The sequence below is a fragment of the Mastigoproctus giganteus genome, chromosome 9 (genome assembly GCF_048544385.1).
Source record: "Mastigoproctus giganteus isolate SK-2022 chromosome 9, ASM4854438v1, whole genome shotgun sequence".
Classification (NCBI taxonomy): domain Eukaryota; kingdom Metazoa; phylum Arthropoda; class Arachnida; order Uropygi; family Thelyphonidae; genus Mastigoproctus; species Mastigoproctus giganteus.
The window spans coordinates 157,412,099-157,435,327 of record NC_143583.1 but is presented as its reverse complement, the minus strand read 5'-3'; the positions used below and the strand labels follow the sequence as shown (position 1 = coordinate 157,435,327).

At 35.3% G+C, this 23,229-nt stretch overlaps 1 protein-coding gene across 1 annotated transcript in view; it reads left to right on the top strand.

Annotated features, from left to right (window-relative positions):
• LOC150080838 (profilin-like) overlaps nt 1-13,301 on the top strand; it is a 93,617-nt gene extending 80,316 nt beyond the window's left edge. The window contains exon 4 of the mRNA XM_090381054.1: nt 12,947-13,301. The gene's annotated coding sequence lies outside the window, so the exon portion shown is untranslated. The remainder of the gene's footprint in view (nt 1-12,946) is intronic.
• The last annotated feature ends 9,928 nt before the right edge of the window (nt 13,302-23,229 follow it).

Here is a 23,229-nt window from a genome sequence, read left to right as displayed (position 1 = left end):
CATATATCATTTTACAGTGTAATATCGTTTGGTTCATTTTAGTTTCTGGTATTAAACCATTTTAATTAAACGGTTGGTGTATTTGTTTTAAATTCTGGATTTGGTTCACTATACATCTGACCCACTCATATAATAAACTGCTCTACAACAATTTCCCTATCACATTTCTGAAATATCACTTTAGAAAAATCATAGCAAATTTCAAAAAGTTGCTACAAGAACCCATTGCACCAATTCATAGGCCTGAATTGGTGCCATGCTATATACACCTAGCCCTATGTGTATAGGTTTAGAAAACTTGTACCCACTGGCTTGCAACTTTTAGTGTATTGCTTATTACCCTTTTTTTTATATATATATATATATATATATATATTGCTTACTGAAAACTGGTGACTTTCATCAGACTGAGATAAAGGTGTTTATCTTAGTCTGGAGAAGATAGATATTTTATTAAAAAATATATTACTTAGAGCAGGGGTCACAACCTTTTTGAGTAAAGAGCCATTTTTGATCTGATTAAAAAAAAGAATCTGATGAGCTGCACTTCAGCTCATGCTGGGGGGAGGGATGGGGGAGTTTTTTAAGAATAGTGGGAAGGTTTTTATTAAAAATTTTTTGAATTATTTATTAATAATGTTTCTAATTGTATAGAATTGTAATTAACCGGTTACTACCAAATAGCAGACAATCTTTGCAGGACAGTTAAGAATAACCAAATTCAACAGTAAATGAATAAGAAAATGCAGCTTACCACCTTAAACTGTACTAAGTAAAAGAATGAATCTTTGCACATGTTACTTATTCCCAAACAAATAGTGACAGGTGTCACTATTTGTTTGGGAATAAGTAACATGTGCAAAGATTATCTGTTTGGTAGTAATTGGTTAATTTAACAGTTCTGTAAAAATTGTCTAATTTATTGTTATGTGAGTTAGGATGAATTGTAATTATTACTAATTTCAATTTTATTTAAATATTCAACATTCTAATATTTGGAATTAGCCATTCCTTTATTCCCTTATTGTTATTCTATATTTCATCATTATTGTAAACCTATTTTTGTCAATTAAATACCTTTTTAACCCCTTGTAGTCATACCAGGATCCCTTACTAAAGGGATCCTGGTATGATCGGGCAGTTACGCTCCCAATATATCCCAAGTACCATTATATAAAAGTTTTCTTTACTTTTCACTTTTTGCTATCTAACCCTAAATTTTTATATACCTCAAGATCTATTAGAGCAAGTTGAGGGAAATTGAAGTACTATTATTATACTTATCCTTACTTCCTTTCTCCTTATGTCAGCACTAGCTTTCTTTCGCAAAAATATAAATTAAATGAATATCACCATAACTGAAATTAAAATTATGGTTGACCTTCTGTTTTCTGTATTATATGCTGTATATTTGTTTCAAAGCTATCTGTTGGGCTAGCTGTTATCTTGCCTGTCTGCTGTTAAATTTAAAGTTTAGCATAAATCACCTTTGTTTATTAATTGGACCTAGTTAAACAGGCTTGATAGCAATCAGAAACAATGGCCTTGCTAATTATTGATGGGATATATTGAATGGGGTTAGCCCTTGAAAAATTCCATTAAATGTATCTGTATATCAATAATTAGCTACATACTCATTGTATTCTATATTATATTATTGCTAATTATGTTTATTTCTAGGGTATGGCAATGTAGACCAACACTGACTATCTTAGTCTTTATAAGTTCTTATGGCTAGCTATATACTGTTAGACCTAATGTTTTAATACACTTTCAGTATATATAGTACATATTATTGTGTACTAAACTTTTTTATAACTTTGAAATTGGCATCATTTGGTAAGTAGGAGTGAAACCATGACTACGTCAATTGTATTGACGGCCATAGAAGGGTCATTACACAATTTCAGTAAATTGTGTAATGATTTAGCATTGCTTTCCCGGGTTAAAAAATGCACACATACCGGTCATCCACATGGTGCAGCAGGAAACATGATTCATCGGACCAGACTACCTCCTTCCAATCACTCAAGGTCCAGTGTCAATGCTTGCGTACCCATTGTAGATGCTGTCGCCGGTGTACCATGGGCACTCGGAGTGACCTGCAGCTACACAGCCCCATTTTCAGCAGGGTTTAATGTACTGTGTTGTGACACATTACTCCCGTCACCAGCATTCCAATTATCAGTTAGTTGTGCCACAGTTGCACTTCTGTTGCCATGTACTATCCGGGAGAGCCTTCAAGCATCAATGAGCTGTGGTCATCCTCCACCTTGCTGCCGGTTCATGGGGTTTCCCTCCTCAGACCACTTTTGATAGCTACTGACCATGAGCATTTCAACAGCTGTACCATTTCGGATTTACTCTGACCCAGTCATCTGGCCATTACAATTTGGCCTTTGTCAAATCACTTAAATCCTGCTGCCTTTCCCAATTGAAGAACAAGAGTAGCACTGATTAACAAAGCTCAGTATAAAGTTTTTTTTTTTTTTAAATAGTGTCCCAACCTGTGCACACACTGCAGTTCACCTGCAGTTGCTTCGATTTGCATAACAACGTGCTGGTCATAATGTTTTGGTTCATTGGTGTGTATACAGTGGGGTATGCTAGAACGAACGTAATTAGTTCTAGAACCTCGTTCATTCTAGCATACATTGAAATATATCTATTTAGGGGTAATCCATTCCAGTCCCACAGTCTAGAGCAAAGTTACCACAATACAAAGATTTAAACAGGAAAAATATAATACAAAATGAAAAATAAGTAAAAATAATATAAAATTCATTTATTTAACTTTTATACACTGTACATAAAATTCTAAGCATAAACATATCTTTCCTTAGTGAAAAATATGAACAAACTTTCCCTAGTGAAAACTATAATGGAACTTTCCATAATAAAGCATAAATCTTTCACACATAAAAAGCATAAACAATTTTCCCCTAGTGAAAACAAACTTTCCCTAATAAAAATCATAAAAAATCAGATAGGAGATGAGTCATTCTTACTCATCTTGGGTGACTGTCCTGTGGGAGGTTCATCAGTTGGAGAGCGTTTTGTCCACCTTTTTGAAGAATGAATCTAGGGTTGACTGCTTTATCCTGGATTTTTGGAGCCTAAATATTGGGTGATAATCTTTTATAAGTTTGGACTGTTTATTCCAGCAATAGGTCAACAGCTGGAATGCCGTGACTTTTTTCCCTTGTCCCTGTCCTCATCCCTGAAAGCTTTCCTATTCTTCGGTGCCTCTGCCACTTCATTTTGAAGCTCTGCTAGTTCCCCAAACGATAGCTCCTTCCTGCGGTCCTCCACGTCCTCATTGATCGCCAGGCCCATGGAACTACCCAGACACACAATTTCCTGCACAACAGGCTCTTCCTCCAACTGTTGAAAGCCTCCAAAGTCCCTTGGAACCACAGTATCAGACCACAATGGCCTCCAAGCAGACCACAATGGCCTCCAAGCAGACTTAAAGCACCTAACAGAAACCTTCCAGACAATCACAATTAGGAAAACAGCATCCACCATATTGAAGTGACCCTTCCAAAAGTCCTTCAGTCACATCACTGGAAGAAGTGGCCTCAATTTCCTGAACAGTGCCTTAGTATAGAGTTCTTAAAAATTGCAATCACCTGCTGGTCCCATAAACTGGAGGAGAGGTGGTAATTCTTCCATCAAATTAGGAGAATGAGCTGGAGCATTGTCCACGACCAAAAGAACCTAGTGGAAAATCCTTCTCCATAAAGTAGTCATGGACAGTCACCCAGTCAGAAAATACTCCTGGTAAATCTGGTAAACCACCTCTTGGTGCTGAAAAAAACTCCTTCACAGAACCAGTACTTGTACTAAGAGCCTTAGCACCAAGTTCCTCCAACAGGCTCTTCCTCCTTTGGCCTTTTTCACAAATCACACAGACACTCACCTGCCATATTTTTTCATTAATCCACACTAATAGAAGAGTTTCCATGATATTACAATGTGAACTGTTTAACCTAGAAATTCCCTTTGCAACCTGTTCACTTTTTATTTCTTTGTTTTTTTAAAATTGTACTGATTGTTGATTTAGCCATACCATATTCAGCTTAGATATCCTACACTTTTTCTTGCTTGGAAATTATTTTTCTTAATGTTTAAGTTGATTAGTTTTCTCACTATTTTGCCAGCTCATGGCTAAAATTACATAGCAGAAAAATTTTTTAAAATATTTTCACTGCTAAAGGGCAGATAACTAATAACTGAACCTTACAAATGATAATAAAGATAACTGATGCTCTAATCAAAGTGGGAAGGTCCTGACACATCATGCACATGCTATGTCAGCCGATAGTATTCCTCTGTTCGTTTTAGCATCCTGATTTTATTGATAAAAACTGTGTGTGTGTGTGTGTGTGTGTGTAACACTACATATATACTTCATGCCGAAAGGACAGGCAAATTCAGCTTAGGGTACTACTATATGAACAAGCTTGTGATCCCAGGCTTACCGAAGCCTCACTTTATAGCTTGCATCAGACTTAACTATCCTATACTCTGTCTTAATTTCAGAGAAATAACAAAATCAGAGGATGTAGGAGAAACTACTTCTAAACATACTACTATAATTTCAAGTACTGTTACTCTTACTCCATTAACCATTTATTTCACCTCTCTTTTGCATGAACTAAAATAACTAATTGGCTATTTATTGGCATTTTAACACATTTACCACATCCAAACAGTGGTCGCCACCTAATTGTCACTAGAGGGCCATATTTTACATGCAGTATCATTTCATTTTTGAACACGGTATGGGCTACATGTGGTTCGTCTGCTTGGATGTGGTAAATATGTCTTACTCTAATTTCTAAACTAACATTCCACATTCTCTGTTGGGTCAACTATGATCAATGCACACTTCAAAATGAAGTTCTTAAAATGTTAGTTCATACAATTCAATATTATAATTTAGCTTAGTATTCAAAATTATACTACTTCCAAATTCTATTATACAGTCTATTCCAGTTATTTGGGACACATCGGGACTAGTGCATTTTGGCCTGATTAAGCGGCTGCCCCAATTATCTGAAGTTTCATGTTAATAGTTAAAAATACAACATACCCCCCCCCCTTTTTTTTTTTTGCAATTGATTCACTGTACAATCAAATCACATTATGACGAACTCAATATAGTAAAGTACCGTTCACTATATGATGTGCAGTAAGCACCGGTCATTGTGATCACATTTGTGAATTTTAATTCTATTAAACAGATTCTAATTAGCGAAAATAGGAGGAATATTATCCACAAGCTATAAAAGCAAAGATATATTAAGCACAATTTTACCCTTTATTACCTTACCAATTAAAATTAAATGATACGTGAAAATCGGAAGAATATACGTGATAATCGGAATAATTAATACTAGTTTACTGACATTTGTGGGTGGGTTTTAAAATTTAAAACAGTAAAAAGATAAGCAATCAATAACAAAGAACATGGCACACAAATTGCAAGTGAGAACAGAGTAACAAGTTAAAGCTTTAAAAATACGAATGAAGAGATCTGAAAATCAATTTTCTTTATAAGATTGAAGATTTCATGGAAGTGTAAACACATTTCACCATAACCCACAGAATTCCAGCTGTTGGCATTATCGCAAATTCAGTAAGATAGTTTACTGTCCATTTATGATAGATTTCACTAACAGAAAAGCCCAATAAACAGGTGACTGCTAATTGTTTTATGGTTGAGACCTCCAGAATTTCAACCCACCACATGGTACTGTCAGAGACAATTGTAGGGTAATCTCCAGTGCTGCGGTCTCCTGCCCCGATTAAACAGCATGCTGTCCCAATTGAGTGAAGTAAACCCTGGCTATTTTCTCGAGTTTCTGTTTTTTTTTCATTTTGCCCCAAATAAACAGCTGCCCTGATTAACTGGTGGCCCAAATATCTGGAATCCACTGTATATTAATGTTATATTGGTTATTTAACCTCAATTTATTTCCTCAGTGCATATTGATCATCACAGAAACAGAACCCCCTTATTGTTGTTTTACTTTCAATTTTGGTGGTTGACCCCAGATGAAGTCACCCAAATTGTGGGTATACAATAAGTTATATTTTCCTTTTGTATATATACTATGTTTTCTAGGTATATATTGTAATATGATTATATATTATCATTCACTAACACACAAGAGATGTAGCAATAAAGTTCCCAGAGTGGTGCTGTTGCAGTTATGTTTAATGAGTTTGAAAATAAATGAAGCATATGTAGTTCAGACTTCCAACAGATGGTAGTACAAAAATTGTCCAGTAGGCTGATTGGTTAAACTAACAACCAGTTTTGTTAGCAGTGTTGTTCTGTGTCACTATTTTGCAGTGGAGCAACAAAATCAAATTTTGATTTAAACTGGGAAAATCTGCAATAGAAATGTTAACTGTTTATGGTGATAAAATGTTAAGTTGTGCTAGTGTATATGAATGATATAAGCAGTTCAGAGATGAATGTGAAGATATTCGCGATGACCTAAGAAGTGGCCGTCTGACGACCTCCCTGAATCCAGACAGGGTTGCAAAAGTTTGGGAACAGTGTTTTGAAAATACAGTCTAACTTGATTATAACGAGCACAGAAATAATGAGATCACGGCTGTAACAAGCAAAAATAATTTTAATTTACATGTATTCCCATACAATCACTCACTGTTATAATGAGCATTCTACACAGATATACCAAACCAATTTTGGTAACTATGCAAACAATTCTTAATTGCTTGGGTAGTTGAACCCAATTCTTGGAATAGACAAAAAATGAAAAGGGCGACTTAGCTTTTATGACCACCCACATTGTATGAAATTAGCGGCCAGTTTTTGACCTCTTCCATCCGGGGATGGGGCCTATGCCAACCAGGATAGCTGGGTGGTCAAGTGCCTGCCTGGCAACCCAAAGGTCACTGGTTCGAATCCCACCTCAGGCTTGGATTAGAGTAAATGCAAAAACCTTGGGAGGTGCATTATGGCCACAGAAGCCGATGTGCCAACAACTAACAAAAAAAAGGGGGGGGGCACTATACAATATAGTGCATTGGCACTTGTCATATTACACTATTTACAAATTATCTTGTATTCACTGAACCATAAATTTATTCAGGACTTCGAAGAACGTATGCAGATGACTATCATTTTAAAGTAAAATCAGTTAAAAACGAATCCTTCCTTCGGAAATATATATGCTAACAAAAGAAAGTGCCTCTAGATTCCCGAAAAACTCAATTATTCAAGAGTTGAAATGTGGTGAAAAAATGTTGAAGTGTGTAAAAAGGTTTTCTTTGTATTCTTCAAGTGTATCAACATTGTGAAAGAATAAACATGTTTACATATCAGCCCTGGAAAAGAACATAACCAAAAAAAATTTAAGTGTGAGGTTGCAACTGTTGTGAAGCATTGCTTCAGTGGGCCACTACACAAAAGTGCTGGATTTTCAATAGACATTCCAATCTTGAAGGCTCAATTGGAAAAATTTGCTCAACAATTTGAATGTGCCAGTTTTGTATGTAACAACGGTTGGCTGGATTGATTTAAAAACCAACATATTATTCAAAAATTAGTGGAGAATCTATCTGCAGATCCAATAATGGCAAATGAATGGATTGACAGTGTTTGGGCAGAAATCAGGAAAGATTTAAATGACGAAGACATCTACAACCCCACCGAAACAGGACTTTTTTGTAATTTGACACTTGACAATACATTTAAATTCAAAGGGGGGAAATGTGTTGGTGGCAAAAATGAAAGGTTTGCTTGGCAGTGCTCATATGTGCAAATATGACAGCAACTGATAAAAATAAATCGTTTAACTACTGAGTGCCAGGCACTCAGGATGAAGAGTCTGTAGTCATGAATGGTTGTTAGCGTAGTATCTCAAATAGAGCTTTATAGTAACTGGAAAAGGTTTCCAGTACTCCAGCTTGGCCTAAATCAAAATTAAATTCAAATGAAATTTCAGCCATAAATGAAGATGATGGTAAAGACAATAGTGATGATGATATAATAATTAAAACTGAATCAAAATCAGTGCTCTCAAGGTGCGATGGATGCATTAGTCAATTTTTTTTGAAGAATTAGGAAGTATGTATTGAGTGTTTTAAGGGGAAACTTATGAAATATCAAAGTGAAATCTTTAAAACAAATATCAATTTTAAGATTAATTGAAATCGTGTTTATTTTCATCGTCAGATGGGCAGCCCGAGATTTACCACGAACGAACATTTTCTCTCATTCAGAAATTCATTTGTGTTTATCAGCCTGAAAATGTCCTGCCAATGAAGATGGCAGGACATTTCCAAGCTGCTCAACAGCATAACGACTATGATATGACAATACTAAAATCAGTGCCAACAAGCTCAAAATGCAATGGACACAGTCAATTTTTTTTTGAGGAACTAAGGCAAGTAATGAGACTTAACACGTTGAGTGCTTTAAGGGGAAACTTTTGAAATATCAAAGTGAAATCTTTAAAACAAACATAAATTTTAAGATTTAAATAAAGACTAATCGATATTGTTTATTATTAAATATTGTTTTTAAATGCAGAGAAATAAATTTAGTATTAAGTGTATTGTAGTTTATACAATTATATTAATACAAATAATATAACAAGGAAATTGTTGGTCCCTCTATGCTCGTTATAACCAAGTTCGAATGTATTTAGCTCTCTTATTCTATTATGACTGTTAGCATTCATTTCTTTTACTTTACTGTAGGTATAGATATTCTAGCATTGTTATTAATTAGAAACCATTGTCAACATTATCAGCAGGAGCTCTACCAAATTTCTGCTGATAACGTTGATGATGGTTTTATTCAGTATATTCATCAACATTGTTTTGGGAGGTCTTTTTTTCTTAATTTCTAACAGTGTAATCAGGTTCATTTGGTGGCAAGAAATTATCAAATAATGTGGGTTCTTCTATACTGTAAAGCTGCACTTCTTGATAAATAATAAAGCAAAAAACACTTTTTTTTTTTGCTTTATCAGACAGCCTGGTAACCTCCCTTATATACTACACACCACTGCATGACTATAGTTCTCATCTGCCTAGATTAAAGTGGACTTAAAAGCTTTTATTATAAAAATTTTTATTTTATGTAATTCTTTTTGCTTAATGAAATTAACTTGCTTCCCACCTTACTTCTGTTTATTAGCATTAGTAGAGGCATTTGATGCAAGAAAGCAAGCTTATGCAGCATCAGCCAAAAAAAAAAAAAAAAACCACTTCCACTTCACCCCTCTGTTCGTTCAAAATACCTGTCCAGCTGAGCCTTAAACTTATTTAGGCTATCAACCTCCACCACAAGGGATGGGAGTCTGTTCCACCAACCAACCACCCGCTGGCTAAAGGCAAATTTCCGCACGTCTATCCTACATCTGTCTTTCCTCAATTTGAATTTATGCCCTCTCAGGTGATTTTTCTGAGCTAGAGGAAGAATCCCATCAGCATTGAGCATGCTTAAACCATTCAAGGCTTTATACACCTCTATCAGATCACCTCGCTGGTGCCTAGTCTCCAGACACTGTAATTTGCAAAACTTAAGCCTTTCTTCGTAAGAGCACCCCTTTGTTCCATTCACTAATCTTGTTGCCCTTCTCTGTACTCGTTCCAGCAGCTCTACATCCTTCTTGAAATGAGGCCTCCAGACCTGTATACAGTACTCTAGGTGTGGCCTGACCATTGCCTTATACAATGGAATAATCACCTCCTTATCCCTGCTGGAAAAATTCCTGTATATCATTGACAATACTCCATGAGCTACTCTTGCAGCCCGTCTGCACTGCTCAGAGAACTTCATATCTGCCTGCACAACCACCCCCAAGTCCCTTTCATTATCTACCACTGTCAGTGTAGTACCACAGAGTTCATACGTTGCTCTGGGGTTGCTGTTTCCCATGTGTAGTACTTTACATTTGTCAATGTTAAAACTTCATTTGCCACCTCTCAGCCCATCTGCTCAACCTTTCCAGATCCTGTTGCAGCAGCATAGTGTCAGTAGTGTCCTTGACAACCCTGCCAACCTTTGTATCATCTGCAAACTTGGACATTAAGCTTGATATACCATCATCAATATCATTTATAAATACAGAAAACAATAATGGACCCAACACTGAGCCCTGAGGGACTCCACTAATAACATTAGTCCACGATGAGCAGTGTCCATTAATTACCAATCTCTGTCTTCTCCCCCTCAACCACCCCTTTATCCATAGCAGCAACTTGCCTCCAATGCCACACTGCTCCAATTTGTGTAGCAGTCTTCCATGTGCAACAGTATCAAAAGCCTTTCTAAGATCCAAGTATATAATATCAAAGTTATTCCCTGCATCCAGTTCTTTTGTGACTGCATCATAGTATCCAATCCAGTTGGTCAGGCAAGACTTCCCCTTAACAAAACCATGCTGTGTCTGAGCTATAACTGAAGTCTTGTCTAAATGATCCTGCAGTGCTTCTTTAACCAGTGCCTCCATTAATTTTCCTGGATATTTTCCTGGATTATTTATAACCTTCCATCTTCATTAAACTATTCCTAGATACACAATTGTCAAACCTTTTCTAATTTGTAGTTATTTGGTCTATTCAGAATTTTCCTCTTCTCTTCCAACTTTCATTCCTTTACTGAGTTTGGTTTTTTTTTTTTTTTTTTTAATCATAGGGATCATTCTTCTCCCAGCGAAGACAGAGGCTGCATATTTGGAGCTAAGAATTGAGCTTATGTTTGACTTAGACATATGGCTATCCACTCTGCTTACATTTTTAATCTTTTTAAAATGCATAGCATCACCTGGACAGGTGAATCTATTAAACATTTAAAAATCTGTTTCACTGCCAGGAATGGCTTTTGGAAGCTGCTGGCTTCTCATCAGATTGACGGATGACCTCTATTAACAAACTTCTGCCAACCTGTGAATGATATATATTGTCTAAGTGACCAGTAATGTATGGAAGTAGATTCCATTAAATACAATAGCTGTTATGTGCCTTTAACTCAAACTTGGCTGCATATGTCCTATGCTGTACAGTATGATAGGATTTTAGAGGATATTTTAATGCAGGACTTAATTTAATCATTGCATTTGGTTTGTTGTACCAGGTTAAGTGCTTCATTGCTTGCTTTAAGGAAAGCATAAACTTCTGTAAAAGTTGATGCAGTTCTTTTTGCTTTCATCTTCCTCCCAGTTGGTGTTACAGGAACTGATAATTCTTCTCAATGCAAGAAAGGTTGAAAAAAGATACAGTATTGTGCCTTTTTTTATTATTTGGCAAGCCAAAAATTTCATTGTACAAAAGTAATAATTGTAATTTGTTGACCATTTGAACATCAACATGCAGGATATGTTTCAAATTCCTTTCAGCCATTGCTCTAGGTTCACTTCACAGGATTTGTGCCACACACACAGTGGATTCCGCTTATTTGGGACATCGGTTAATCGGGGCAAACCTTAAACAACCCAATTGAGAAAATAGCCAGGGTTTACTTCGCTTAATTGGGACAGCATGCCATATAATCTGGGCAGGAGACAGCAGCACTGGAGATTACCCTGTGATTGTCTCAGACTGTACCACATGGTTTGCCACTGTTACCAGACTTTTTTTTTTTAGTGCTGTCCCTATTTTTCTCACAAGCCCTGTTTTAATGTGCGAAATACCATAACCGGGAGATTTTTAGTCAGTTCTGTTATAACTGCATTGTATCGGGGTCTGAAATATTTAGTTGCTTGACCAGTAAAACTTCAATTTAGGTTCATGAATTATGTCCACCATTCATAACAGAGCAACGAAAAGGTGTTCTTTACATGTATCCTCCCACATTCTTATTCTTGCATTTGAACTTACACCTGAAGCAACAGCATCAAGACACTGCATATTCATATCTCTGTCTTGGTAACAATGTGGTTTACAAAATTATCACAAATGTATAAAAGCACTGCAATGGAGTAGCATTACAAAACAAGGGTATCCAAATACCTGCATTGCCATAAAATGTAGATCTACATAGGGCTGTATCAAGTTTCAGTACTGCTCCATTTTTGTCCATTGAAAATGTCATGAGTGGATGTACTACTTCAGTTGCAGTTATGACTGGCAACATATCTGTTGTTATATTGTATAAAGTGAGTGAAAAATTAATAAATTATTTTATTCTGTACTGCCATCTTCTAGCAATAATGTAATGCCCAGAAGTCAGAATATAACACCTAAAGCACTGCAATCAGCATGCAACTGTTTTGGAGTACAGTATACCAAATTAAAACATAGAGCAAGTAGTGGAACTTTTCTGGGCATATCATTGAATTGGTTAAAGTTAACATTCTGCATGTGGATATGCATACAGCTGACTCCCAGCTTCATTTTTTCACTTTATCATGATGATAAAAGTAATGGTGCAATTAAAGTACCTCTTAGTGCAATTAAACTACCTCTTTATATCATAGTAACCAAGTGGCACAGTTCCCTCCCCCAATTTCATATGGTACAGTGAATTTAAACAATATCCAAAAATCTACTGGAGATTATCCAAGATATGGAAGATAACTTGATGTTAAAAGTATTGAAACAATTGCTGCTAGAAAAAGTTGGTTATGTGCAATTGAAGTGAGATTTGCTGGAGAGGTACATATCCATTAGTTGCATTGAAATGACCATTCACAGGTATGCACATCTAAAAGTGGCTGCAGTGTGATCAAGTGTAAAGTTCCTCAGTATAGCATTGAAAAATCATTTCTAAGCAGTGTTGAACAATCTTCCTGTAGCCTGTCCCAGTGGCTATCTGTTTAGAACTCTTAAATTATTCATTAATTTTTAAATGGAACTTTTATGAATTTAACTTTTTCTTTAGATCATTTAGCTTCTATGTATTTATAACCTAAACATCTTTTGTATTTTAACTCTAACATTGTTTTTCTTGTAGATTCTGTCAATTCACCCCCTCTGTGTAAAGTGAGCATCATCCACTTCCTACAGACTTCCAGCTTTGGCACTGTTTACAAGGTTGTAGGTATACCAAGAGGTCTTTCTGATACAAATTCAAACTGGTTTTATTTTCCTGTTTTCAAATTTTATTCTGTAACTTGTCTTCACTGTGAAACCATTTTCATTTGCAATGTTGTGTACTTAATGCTGTTCATCCTACAGCCAGTTCTCTTATTGGACTCCTGAGAGAAATGGAACTAGTCACTCCTTGCATAAGCAGCAGTGGTAAGGTGTGTGGAAGTGGAGATGGTGATCCTAAGCAAGGAAGGGTCTGAACAAAAAAAATAAATAAATAATGAATGAATAAATAAAAGAATAATAATAATGGGAACAAATCTAAAGTTTGGGGGTGAATTTGTGAGGTTGACGATGCTAATCTGGCGCTTTGCTTCAGTGCAGCATTGCACATTGTAGCTTTAGGGGGCACAAATTTACAATCCAGTTACTAATAGTGAACTAATGTCTCTTGATATATGGCACCACAACAGTTCTTTGTAATAACGGTGTAAATTGGATTTAAGTGAAATCAACTATGAAGTGATGTGGTTAATATTTAAACCTTAAATTTCTAAACTGCCTTTTTTAATGTCATTGATTTTATATATTTATAGAAACTTAAGAAATTAGAAAGTATCAAAAATGACTAACATTTTTCAGCTTTAAAAAAAAAACTCAGTTCCAACAAAAACAAATCATCAGAAATGTTGATGGTATTTTTTGCTTTATGGATATATATATATTATTTTAAATGGCAGATAAATATAAAATTACTAATTTCTTTGAAATAGTAATAAAAATCAAAGTGCTATATTCTGGTTCTATATATAACTTATTTTGATTAAAAATGTTCTATTCCAGTAACATACATTTGGGTTCTTTATTCTTTTAATAAAATAGTATTTTATTTAATAAAGCTATTTTTAGTGATTCCAAATGACAATTTCATAGATTATTTTATAAAATCAGTGGCATTAAAAGTTTGCTGCATGTTGCGATAGTAACATTCCATTATAGCCGTGTAGTGGATTACATTCCGAAGTAGGTAGATTATTATAGAAAGTGGTCAGCATGCTTTTTGATAATTTGTTTAGAAAACTAAGATTTTTTTTTTTTTTAAAGCTGATTTATTTAATCAAAGGTTAGTCATTCTGTTCCTAATTTCGTAAGTTTCCAAGGGTTCTTAATTGTAAACATTCCAATGACTATTCAAATGTATTTGCATTACTAGTTATTTTGGTGCCAATAGCTTAGCATGACATTGATGGTCCTAAATGTTTTTTGTACTGCTGATGTGCCCTGTTGGGTTTCTAATAAAGATGTCATTTCAGTAGTGTACATCTTCTTTCAGCATAATTTATAATATTTTACAACAGTTCCAGAAACTTGAATGTATTCAGTGTTTATTCTGTACAAAAATGAAATATGGAAATTAGTAGTCTAATAAATAGGGGTTTTTTTTTGCTATGTTAAAAATTGAAACTTAGTAAAGAACAGATTCAAATATTCCTTATTTATAGTTCCCCCCCCACACACACACCCCCTATTACACAAGTACATTCTGTTAAATTCTTAAAAGTATACCATTCTTTTGTAAGCAAACTTAAATCCCTTTTGACATAACTATTCCTTAATCCTGTCTTTTGGTTAAGGATAGTGTTTCAAGTTATCTGCAATATTTATTCACGAAGCAATCTGTAATTGCTGTATTAGTGATAAAGTATTGGGGAATAGCTCTAAACAAGTCCTCAAGTAAATATTAAATGCCAAAATAACACTCAAAAATTACCTGAATGGATTTGTAATTTGTCATAACTGGTAGTACAAAAATGTTGTAATTTTAGTGAAATCATCTTGTGTAGTGAACAGAATTCTTCCTGATAATATTGCATTTAATAGATGATTTTCACCTACTCAAGTAGCCAGTGAGGTACAAAAGGTCTAATTTTAGCATGTTTTCAAAAGTTTTTTATTCTCTTTCTTAAATGCTCTTTGTGTAAATAAGCTCAACATAAAGTTTTTTTTTTTTTATATTTTCCTATGCTTTTTCAAAACTGGAGCAAAATCGAGATTAAAAGGGAATGCCACAGTAAACAAACAGCTAAATTTTAATAAAGGAAATAATTTCTACACCATATTTTAATTCTATATTGAAATTTTCTGTGTGGAAAAATGAATTCACACTCAGATTTGCTTAACTTTAAGGCCATAGATTTTAACAACTCATTTTCCATGGAATTCTATCTCCCCTCCCAAAAAAGTTTTGATTTGCAGATTGGTGTTTGGGAATTAAACTGATATTTAGGAAATGCCTCCATGTTTGGGTGAATCTGTAAAGTATTCTCTTCAACACTATACACAGATTCCAAATGCTTTTGCAACTTGTGGAAGCATTCCTGTGTCACACTGAATAATAATTTCCTAAGTTTAACAAATCTGTGAGCTTTAAAAAATGCTTTAAGCTTGGGGAAACAAAAAAAAAAAATGTTGAATGGAATAGCACAAGAGTATGCAGGGAAATTTGAGTCTCAATTCCCTGAAGTCCACTTTTTTGGTTTTCTCTGAACAGCATTGTCCAGTTGCTGTAGAACTTTTTTGTAATATTTCTTTGACCATTTGAGAAATTCAAAATGAACAGTGTCCTTGCAGAGGGCCTTTGAACAGAAAAAAAAAAAAAAAAAAAAACAGTGATAGATCTAATCTTCATATTAGATCAAGATTTTGTTGCTATTTTTGGGAAAAGAAGCCTTGGCAAAGAGTCTTCCACTAAAATGAAGTGGCCCATAAAAGTACCTCCCATCATTGATGGATTTGAACCCAGGCCTTTTAAAAGGGTGTGGGGAGGGTGGTGATTATAATCAGTCATATTGTTAATCTGTGATTAGAGCCAACAGATGCTTTCATCCTGTCTGTGTGTACTATGTCCATAAATTGCACTTGTTCTCTGGTTGGTTTGCCATTTTTGCTGGACAAAACTTGTTTTTGGGGTATGTTAAAACCTGGTTGTCCATGCCTGAGACTGGCTAACTCAGCCACAGAATGAAAGTCCATAAAAATTACTCTCATTGATGGGATTTGAACTCCAGAATTCCTAACCCAGGGTGAGGACAGTGCTATCATGAGAGCTATATTGGATAATCATTTTAATGATCCCAGAGCATAACCCATATCTGTGTGTACACAGGCCAATTTGCATGTGGTACAGGCTGAAAAGCCAAAATAACTGACAAGGAAATCTTACTCCTGTGCCTTAGATCAGCTAACCATGCCTGGATTAAAGAAGACTTCAGGAAAACTGTACTAGATAAAGAACAGATATTTCCAGTTCTTCCAAATGTTGGCAGTTTAACAGAAGGTATTTGGCTTTGAGATGTTTGTGGCAGTGAGATGCTTTGTTCCCATATGCACAGTTAACCAAAACAAAATCTGTAGAAAATAAGGCATGAGGGTGGCAGCACTTCTCACTCTCAAACTTCCCCATCAGTTACTTCAAGCTTTTATGTTCTAATTGGAATGTCATGAATTTTTTTGATTTGTATATTTTAATGCTTTGAGATCAGAATGAGGTCTTCTGATAAGCCTGAGATTTTTAATAATCTTGTGCTTATTAGAATTGTTGTAGATACTGAATCATTTCTTCTATTAGTTTTTAATATGCAACTGCATGGTTAAACATTTGTAATGATGGTCACAATGTTACCATTCTATATCACTCGCTTGTGCAACTTCCTGCATAGATGCTTATTTTGCTCATTCATTAAAGTATCCCAACGAGAGAAGAAAACTCTGAACATACAGTAAGAATAATTAGTGATTAAATTATTCTGCTATATATTCTTGCTATTTCGTTTTTATAAAAATTATGTAAAACTGCAGATGCAGTTGTATAAAAAGAAGAAACTGTCCAGACACTAAAATTAATTTTAAGAATAAATTAATACAAAGTGTAAATATTCTACCCAGAAAATTTCAGACTAATGATTTTGTTTGCTGCACCTGTGATGCTTTAATGGTTACACTAGGATAATATAGTTGCTGTGCAATGCTGACAAGGTCAATGGAGCCATTATAGTAAATGGAATACTCATATCTACCCCCCCACCTTCTGTCTGTTTGAGATAGTCCTGGTTACTTTAACTTTTGGTAGGATTTGGACCTAGGCCTCAAAGGCCTAGGTCTGCATTGACCACTAGTGTTCTGGGTTGGGCCCTGAACAAGAGTAAGGGAGGCAAGGTGACAGGACAAAATTTAAAGAAGGAAGGGTAACTGCAAAAATGTTAACAAATATTAAGTATTTCTTCCTTAGGACCTAGTCATTTAATTTATTTATAATTCCTACAATTGAATGATAATATCAACTGATCTTAAGATCATGGGAGGTTTTTTTAAATCCGTTAAGTTTTGCTTGCAGACAGTGCTGGATTTAGTCTGAAGTTTTTAGCGTTCCAAAAATAAGGTGGCAGAGGTAGATCAACATTTTTTGTTCTGAGGTTTCCTGAGACCCTAAAGCAACTGCACCATTGCATCTTGGTAAATACGGTCATGCTCACTATTACAATTTTTTCCATCAGTTACAAAATGTTTAACACATGCTATAATACATACCACTTTCTCAACATCATGAGTAAATCTATAGCACATACAATGGCAACCTGTGCCAAAATTCAATTCAATTTAATAGGATCACTGTCATGAAATAAGTCTAAGACACATTGAGAGTAAAACGGTAGTATGCGAAGCTCAATTTTAACAGTCCTTATTTTTTTTTTCAAAAGCAGGAAAGTTTAAATATAACAATTCATTTTCTTTATTTCAAGTTCACATTTTTATGTGAGAAATTTGATCACACTTTTTTTTTTAAAAGTGCTTAAATAAAATACAGTCCATTCCGATTATTTGCGACACATCGGGACTAGTGCATTTTGGCCAGACTAAGCGGCTGCTCCAATTATCCGAAGTCTCCAAAGTAAATAGTTAAAAATACAATGTACCCCCACCCTTTATAATTGGTTCACTGTACAATCAAATCACGTTATGGTGGAGTCATCATAGTAAAGTACTGTTAACTATACCATGTGCAGCTGGTCATTGTGATCACATTTGTGAATTGAATTTTGTTTCTATTAAACAGATTCTAATTACCAAAAATAGGAGGAATATTATCTGCAGGCTATAAAAGCAAAGAAATATTAAGCACAAATTTACCCTTTATTACCTTACCAATTAAATGATACATGAAAATCGGAAGGATATACGTGATAATCGGAATAATTAATGTATGGTAATATGTACATATGAACTAGTTGACATTTCTGTTCACTGACATCTGTGGGTGGGGGTTTAAATTTAAAACAGTAAAAAGATAAGCAATCAATAACAAAGAACATGGCACACACAGATTGCAAGTAACACAATACACACAAGTGAGAACAGAGTAATGAGTTACAAAGCTTTAAAAATAGGAATGAAGAGAAGATCTGAAAATTAATTTTTTTTGATTGAAGATTTCATGGAAGTGTAAACACATTTCGCCATAATAATCCACAGAATTCCAGCTATCGGTATTATTGCAAATTCAATAAGATTGAGTTTACGATAGATTTCGCTAACAGAAAAGACCAATAAACAGGTGACTGCTAATTGTTTTGTGGTTGTGACCTCCAGAATTTCAACCGAACCACGTGGTACCGTCGGAGACAATCGTTGGGTAATCTCCAGTGCTGTGGTCTCCTGTCCCAATTAAGTGAAGTAAGCCCTGGCTTTCTTTTTTTTTTTAAGATTTGCCCCAATTAACCAGTGGCCCAAATAACTGGAATCCACTGCATAACTTAATAGGGCTTACTTAATGCATATGAGAACAGCCTACAAATAGTTAATGTTAAGGAATTAAATTCTATCCTGAGAGAATTAATTTATTGGGTAATTAAAAACATTTTTCCAGAAATCAAGTAAGTGTAAATGGAGCAGTTTGTGATTAATGTGTGATAACAAATTTAATGTTTTTGGTAAACATTACAAGGATCTGTGTTCATTACCATTTGAAATAATTTTGTTACAACTAGGACATTTTCCAACTTTGGAATCTCTTTATATTCTCATTTCTTTTTCTTCCTGTTCAGGGAATTGTCAGAGAAACAGGGTGAAACGTTGGGTTGGATATCATAATTCCACTTTTCCTCTTTGGGTGCCAGTGGGAATTGAGCATACCAACTCTTTCTGTCATCTTTGAACTGGAAAGGAATGCCTCTTGTCTTTGGCTTTTTATTCACATGAGCATTATATTTTTTTCCTTTTCTGCACGATTCTGGGATATCAAGGTGTAAATCTTGTCTTGCTACTGGAACTTCAAAATATGATGAAACCTATAACCAAATGATTAAAAAAGTATATAGTAGTAGCAATTCTTGATGTTGTAAATCTGTTGCATATTTATCTTATATTGGTGGAAAAAATCTTTTCTAAATTGAACTGAATTTGCACATGAATAAAGTGATAATGTAATTATCAATGAGTACATTGTTCATTTTGCAGAAATAAGTGAACTTTGAAAAGGCCTTACTGTGCATTTTTTACTTGATTTAATTGTTGCATGGATAGTCTACACAGGCATCAGAGTAGTTATAATCACCACTCTACACTGGGTGGAAAAGGCCCCGGTTTGAATCTTGTCAATGGTGTAAGGAACTTTTATGGGCATTTTTGTTCCTTGAATAAATTAGTCTCCTCAGTTGGAGGGCATAGTTTTTATCATCCAGCAAAAGACATCTGCTAGCAAGCACAATTTATGGACAAAATACATGGGCAGATAAGAGCTCTTGGGTTGCCTTATATGACAGGTTTTTTTTTTGCATGGATACTGTGCACATTAAAGTAATTTTCTGGTCTAACGGAACATGCACAGTGTAAGTGATTTGTCCTCTATAACGAATCACCTTGTGGTGGATTAGGTGGAAGCAACTGATCATAGTGAAGCAGCAAGAGTATTGAAGGGCAACCCAAGTATGGAAACAAGAATATTGTTAAGAGCTGTAATAAGTGGATCATGGATCCCAACAATACTATCAGATGACTGATATCTGACCCTAATTGCTAGGTGGCATAGGGAAATGAAAGCATAGCATCACTTCCCACCAAACTGTATCCCATAGACTGTGTAGAGATGATCCATGACTTGCCTCATTGAAGAAATGGGCCCTTTCAAATGTTATCAAATTGTCAACTGGACCAATGGGCAAGGTTGATTGTTATGTTTGTGGATGATTCTAGATTCAGTGGACAATCTGATTCTCATGTCTGGAGAGGGCACCCGAAACCAACCCATAAGCATTAGAGAGGACTGCTCCTAAAACTTATTTATTACAGAGGAAGTGGTCTGGGCATCCTAATGTACAACAGAGCTGCACATCTTTGAAAGGCAACTATGATTGCTGTGAAAGACTGCAAAATCCTGGAACCATATTGCACTCCTTGTAGTAGTAAGTGACCAATTTCTTCTAATGGATGATAATGTTCTTTGCTGTAGGGCACATATAATGGAGGGCATTCTTCAGAGGTGGGGGTATTCACCAAATGGAATACCTGCTTTGGTCTTAAAACCTGAAATCCATTGAGCATGTGAGGGATGCTCAAATGGATTTCAGGTGTAGAACAAACTTCTACTTGTAAACTGCCATCTTCAGTCCCCCAAGAATCATACATGAGTTATGTGTAAAAAAACTTAAACAAGTTTTTAACTTTCAGTGGCAGCAGGATTTAAACACCCATAAACAGCATGAGAGACTGCTGTGGGTTATTAGATGGCTCTCAGGGAAAAATCTTACTCAAGACTGATCCTAGACTAGTGGTTTTTAAGGTGTACATTATGCGAATGAACTAATGTTGCCTCAAGACCAGATTCTGCATGGGGAGAGTATATACTTTACACCAACAACCAAACCTGTTACTCTTCCACTACACTTTTTCCAAGAGACCTAACTAATGATTATATATAATGAAACAATGATCTATTTGTACTTACTAAATTTTCATACATCATATCACGTGTTGTCCTGGCAGCATGTCTGAAATGCTGAGAGAACCCCATGTCATATTATACACTTAATCCCATGTCTCATTTAGTCAATCCTGTAACTAAGAGTTCTAGAACTAGCTACACTGAGTAAAGTTCAGAGGAAAATCTTACTCAAGACAAATCCTAGACTATTGGTTTTCAAAATGTTCCCCAAAGTTATCAAGCATTCTACAAATGCTGTTATTGACTTATCCTCCAACAGTACTTTTCTAAATGAGGGCTATTCAATAAACAGTTTTTTTTTTTTTGAGAACAACTGTACTGTTTGCTATTTCTGTTTCAGCTGTGAAATTTAAGACCAAACCAACTACATCATGTAACAGTTGACTCATGCACATGGTTATAACCTTGGTGGTTGGTCAAGTTTGTCCCTGTTCAGTTTTGCCTGCGTAACAATGGACATTACTCACCAAGAACAGTATGTTGCTCTCAAATTGTTTCCATCTGAAGTGTACAGTTGACTATGCTTCCATGGCTCGTAAGTTGTTTAGAATGTTTAAAGATGGAGAAGATTCTATCACAAAACAGCCTTCCTGAAGCTCCTGGCCATTTTGCAAAGTTCTGTAAAATGGCCAGAAACAGCAGTGATAACCAGGAGGGCTGCTTCCTAATACCCCTTCACACCATGAGGAAGTGGGCTACAACTGTCCAGCACCATGTTTAGGGCATGGGCATACAACTCAGTACTATTCATATAATTCCCCTTCATGTGGACACTGCAGTAGAAGTGGTCAAATCTTTGAGTTTCCTTATAAAGATGAGCTGCCTAGTTGCATAAACTAACGGGGGAGGGTGAATCGTAACTGTTTGTGATGCCAATTGTTCTGAATGTCAGGAGGCTCTAGAACAAGCACATGCAAGAACAGATTATGGCCAGTAACTATAATAATAGCAGCTCAATTTCATATAGCTCATCTTGTATAAAAATTGTTCTAATTAATGGACAGATCAAGGATGGTGGCAAATGAGATTCAGAAAAGCACAAATCATGGTATTGATATTGTAATTGTTGGAGAACCTTTGTAGCTGAAGTACAAAGTTGTCAAATTATGGGATATTCACTTCAAGATTAATTTTCTCTCCTGTAGAGAATCCCAAGACCTGTATTTTGGTAATGAATAACAAACTATGGTGACAGGATTATGTAACAAAATTGCTACTTGTGTTTTAGTTTGTGTCCTCTTCATTCTCGTTTTACTTATTTTCTGTCTACTGTCCTCTATCTGTGGATATGGCTCTAAATTACCTTGAAAATGCACTTAACCTTTTATAGGCCATTCAAATATTATTATTATTACATCTGATGCTAATTCTAAATCTGTATAGCTAGGCCAACCATATATACACGGTAGTTCTACTGTAGAAACTAATGTCAGTGTTACCCCCAACTAGTCATCTTGTTGACCATATTTCTTACTGGATGACTGCTAATTGTGATCAGAGTAATCAGGTTCAATCTTTACTGTATTTCTAACCTGTTTAGTAATCAGCTTATTTTATCTGAGCTCTTCAGCTATGGGAAAATTGAGGCCACTATGAAAAATGATTTTCCATCTGAACATACTGATCTTTCAACTTATTTTTTCCACTAACCTTACTTCCTTCATACAGGGTTCTCTAAACAAGGTTTTTTTTATGAGTACTAAAAACATAACACCAAAAATTTGCCCCTGGTGGAATCTAGATTTAACAATTCTTCATAAAGAAGTTCATAGAACTCAACATGTATCAACATCAAAGACTGGTTGCAGGAAGAATCTAATACTGAAAAAATAACTATCTTAATCTTATGTCAAGAAGATTTCAATGTGAAGAGAGAATCTTAAATTTAATGTTCTATGGGGAAATTCCAACCCATGAGGCTTTATTTACAAAACTACTCATAATAAAATCCTCTCCACATATCTTAACTGTTTTGAACAATGGCATCAAGCCTACTAACTGGCAAAATACTATTCTGGATTGCCTTTCTTCTGGTGATGACAGTGCTGGACATGCTTTTATCTGGAGCACCAATCTTACATATCATACCAAGGATGCTTATACCTTCTTTTACAGATGATGACACGCTTCTTGATTAGACTGGGGTTCGAGCCTGTGACCACCAAATACGGAGGATGCAGAAAGGTCAGGGAATGACCACCTGCATATCC